The sequence below is a fragment of the Theobroma cacao genome, chromosome 1 (genome assembly GCF_000208745.1).
Source record: "Theobroma cacao cultivar B97-61/B2 chromosome 1, Criollo_cocoa_genome_V2, whole genome shotgun sequence".
Lineage (NCBI taxonomy): Eukaryota > Viridiplantae > Streptophyta > Magnoliopsida > Malvales > Malvaceae > Theobroma > Theobroma cacao.
The window spans coordinates 12,460,284-12,464,997 of NC_030850.1; positions in this window are offsets into that span (position 1 = coordinate 12,460,284).

Below are 4,714 nucleotides of genomic sequence, written 5' to 3' on the forward strand. Positions count from 1 at the left end.
TAATATATATAATATATATATATATATATATATATATATATATTTCATTTGAAGAAAAATGATTTAAACTCACTTTTTGAGTGAGTCAAATGCTTGAGAGTGTATAAGCTAATAGTTGTTAAATAAATATCTTCTAATTTTTTTAGTCTGAATTGTATTTCGTTTTTCCATTTATAATGGAATTAGTATGTCTTCAGCTGTAATTTAAGAATGGAAATTTTTCTAAAATATGTGCAAATTTCTTTATAATGATTGCAAATAAATCATGATCCCGTTATCAAACAGAGTCTTAAGTATTTGAAGGCAAATGCTAACGTGTGGCTATTAAGAAGCATTAAACTGCAAGACTTTTATGCTCAAAACAAAATTTCAAATATATATGCTATATTGATATGCGCAGTTAACTAATTAAGACGATTTTCTTAAAAATATTTGAGTGACTATAATATCCTTAAATAGTTTTAGAACCATCACACTTTATTCATTCCAAAAGACAAATGTCTATATTGGATTTTCTTGCAAAAAATAAAACACTTCCACTATCAATTCTAACAAAATTTCCTTAAAATAATGTCAATTACCCATTACTTATGTAATCTCCTTCTCCACAAAAAGAAAAAGAAAAAAAAAACAGAATATTAGTTTTTTCCTCTTCATGAAAAGTTTAATAAATTATCTTCATGGAAATGATACATGAATGAATACACTAAAAGTAAAATTATTTTCATTTTGTTTTTCGTACTTGAACGTCGTAATTTTCTTTGTTGAAATAAATAAAATTTTTTGACCAAAACATACTCACAAGGGTTTTTTTGTTACGAAAATACAAGAAGTACCCACTTTTACAGTGGGTCAAATCATCAACATTTATTTCCAAGTACTTTTGATTATTGTCTAACAGTCATTTGAAAGTACTTATAGCTTAATCAACCCTTTTGACAAAACAACAAAAAAGTGTCTTTAATTAATGTACCTATTAATTGGCAGGAAAAAAAAAATAAATGTACCTATTAAACCTAATTGATGACAACATGGGTGTCATGAAACTCAAGAATCCTATGAAGAGTTTTGCTATAGAAAAATCTTGTATTTCACGGGAAACAAAGGAATATGAAATAAGTTATTGCACAAAAAAGTTGATTAAAAATGATATATATATATATATATATATATTACATTATAGTAGCATTAATGAATTCAATTAAGTTTAGGCCCCTCCTCTCTCCATTATATGACGACAAGGATTAACATCAGCTTGATGGTTAGAGGTAGAATATACCCATAAAATATAACCTCAAAAAATTATTTAATTATTCGTTGTAGGTACTATGATTTTCAGTGTCTTAATTCGTGGGTAGATCCCAACCCTAGCTACCATTAATTGAAAAGAGAAAAGAAAAGATATGTTCGAATCATGTAATCTAAACTGCTAATTATTTAGAGTTTTGGTAATTAATTAATTAAGATTGGTGGGTAAAGGTTCAATTAATTAGCAGTGAAAGGGACGCCGCTGACGAGAAAATGTACTGACTTTGTATAAAATTTCGTCAGTTTGATTTAACACTGTACCAACCAACCAATTATGCAAGACCTGCATGAGTTAAAATGGCATTATATCGCATTTATTAGAAAATGGCATCAACATTATTTGGCAGTTACTTAAATCCTGGTAATCCAATTATTAGCATGTTTTTGATGTTTTTTTTATATATATCCTCTCTCTTATTAAAAAAACAAATTAAATGTCAAAACAATTGTATTTTGTATTTACTCAGAGGACTCTTATCAGATAACAATTATTCTTCACTCCAACATTTTTCTTTTATTTTCAATTATTTTGCAGTCTTGAGATGTAGATGCAAAAATAGGAAAGGATGTTCGTTTGGTACCTGGTAAAATATTGAAACTAAGTTAACATATATATATATATATATATATATATGTATATAAAGAGAAGAAAAACAATGGAATGGAGCATGCAAGAAATGACCCGGAAAACCAGCCAAATTATTATTTCATTGCCATAATCTGCTAAATGTTAGGAAAAAAGTTTACATATAGCTTTTCTGTAACATTTTCTCTCACCATCACCAATTCCATAAACAAAAAAAGGAAGGAAAAAAATTGGAAGAAGAAACATGAACAAGAAGAGAGAAAGAGGAAACAAACAAGAACAAGAAGATAAATAACAAATGCCTGGCTTTCCCATGTACGCCGCTGAAAACTTTTGGACTCCGATCGATCAATAATTCTTGGCCTTGAAAGCATCGAGATTAATACTATATAGTCTTCCAAGCAAACCGTACGCCGACGTTGGAAGTGCCTCAGTCACCAGAACAGAGAAAAAACTTCAGAAACTCAGAAGGTTGCAAGAAATTAAATACATGGACGAAACGCCATTATTATTAGATTAATCTCTTGCAAGCAAGCAATAACATCATATTTCTTCCTCTTCTTCATAACTTTTGGGCCTTCTTTGGCAACTCCTTCACAAAGCAAAGTTTGAAAAAGAATGAAAAAAAAGGGGTATCAAATGGTCAAAAAATCAGGAGTTTGTCTAGGACTTAACACAAAGAAAATATGAATATAAAAGGGTGAATAATAAGAGGGGTGGGAAGCTAGATAGGAAAAGGAAGAAGGGTGTTCCCAAGAAGATGACGAGCGTTTCCCGTTAATGTTGTTTTCAAAGGTGAATATATATATATATAAAAGAAAAACAAATAAATATTTAGGCTTCAAAGAGTGGGCCAAAGAAAGAAGAGGCCTTTTTGTTTCACACGTTGGGGTGGTTCCTTTTGTCTTCCTCTCAACCCCACGATGTGTGAGTGAATAAGTTTTAGAGGTCCCTTTAAATGACCGAAACGACTTTGTTGGGTTTGCTTTTTTCTCTCTTCAACACTGGCCTTGATTCGGGGAACAATGTTAATCCAAGGTTTTGAGTTTTGACAAAAGGTTTATTATTCAAATGCTTCAAAGGGTTGCCCCTAATTTTTATTCTAATCTAATATTTTATTTGCTTGGTAGATGGTTAAGTTTATTGTTTATTGGATTTAGTGCGACACTTGTCTGCTATACTTTGAGATATATATATATATATATATATATATATATATATATATATATATATATAATATATTNATATATATATGGTCTTTGTCTATAATCTTTTCTTTTTCCATAGGCGGCGTAAAAATTAGAAAATTTTCTGCATTCTATATTTATGCTAAAATTATTAAGAGAAAACGATGGAAATAAAATCACATTTCCTTCTTGATATAAAGAATGGGTATCTGCCCCTGTTAGACACTTAATTACAATGCACACCGTACATTTTCTACTTTTTCTTTTCCTCTTGTAGGTTGCAGGATGGGAGGTTGGAGGGGGTTTGAAGTAGGAAAATAATTTATGATTTCAATCCCCATCAGTTCTAGGTTCTTGTCAAAATTAAAAATCTAAATACAAAGGACAATTATTAGAGCTTGGTAATTATTATTGCGCGGCTGGTAAGTTAGAGAAAGATTATTTATTATTTACCTATATATAAATAGTGGAGTGCAAAGAATATTTAACAAGTATAGGTTTATATTCTTATCATATGTCTAACAAACTATAAATAAGAAAATTCATTTTTAATTATAAAGTTGCATAATTTTCAAATGCATATACGAATCTGTTTGTAATAAGATTTTAATATTGTATCGTTACGTGTCAAATAATTATATGAAATAGAATGAACCATATTCTTATGTACATATTTGGGGGTAATGTGTATAGAATTTCACATGAGAGTAGCATGCCTATTTAACCAAATGTGTTAAATATATAGTCTTAATTAATTTGTTTATTCATCTGCACTGAAGTTAGAGACAATAACCCCGAATAGTCATATGCATTTAACTTGATTGAATATGATAATAATCAAAAAGAAAATAGGGTTTCATTGATTCCAACTGATACCTTAGGCAAATTAAAATACATAAATGAATTAAACTTGTAGCATCTTTTATCTGCATCTTTTAATGGGACAATGCTTGCCAAGTTAAACATTGAAGTTTGAAGTTTGCAGTTCATCTACACAAAAATATGCAACAAATTAATTTGGCACTTTAATTTTCTAGGTTTTCCGAGTCCTACCACATCATAAATTATGGCACATGGTTCGTGGCACCACTCTTTATAACTGCATGTGGCAATCAAGGGCATGACAGAGTTTGAAATAACATGGGTTGTTTATATTATTTAGATGAAATAAGTAATAACACGTGATCGGCCAAAACTAATTTACACACACAACAAAATAAATATTTTATGTAAAAAATTAATTTAATACATTGTGATGAAATTTTAAAAACTTTGTTAGTAAAATTAGAAGGTCGTCACATATCTTGTTAAAGTATATTAAAAAAAATTAATATGAAAAATAAACAGACATGTAAAAATATATTCTAACCTAGCTTGTTTGTAAATTTTTAAAATTTCATGAAGGATGTATTATGTATAAATTAATAGTTCATTTATTGAATTAGGAATCCTTAATTTATTTTGAACAGTATTCGATTGGGAATCTTATTAACAGTTGTTTAGGAAGTGGGTATCTAATATTCCTTGTTGGTAATTAATTCTTTATATGAGATTGATTAAAATCAAACTGCTCAAAAACCAGTTTCAGAGGCTTTGGTGGTTTGGTATAGCTAAAGAGTTTTCTAGTGAAATT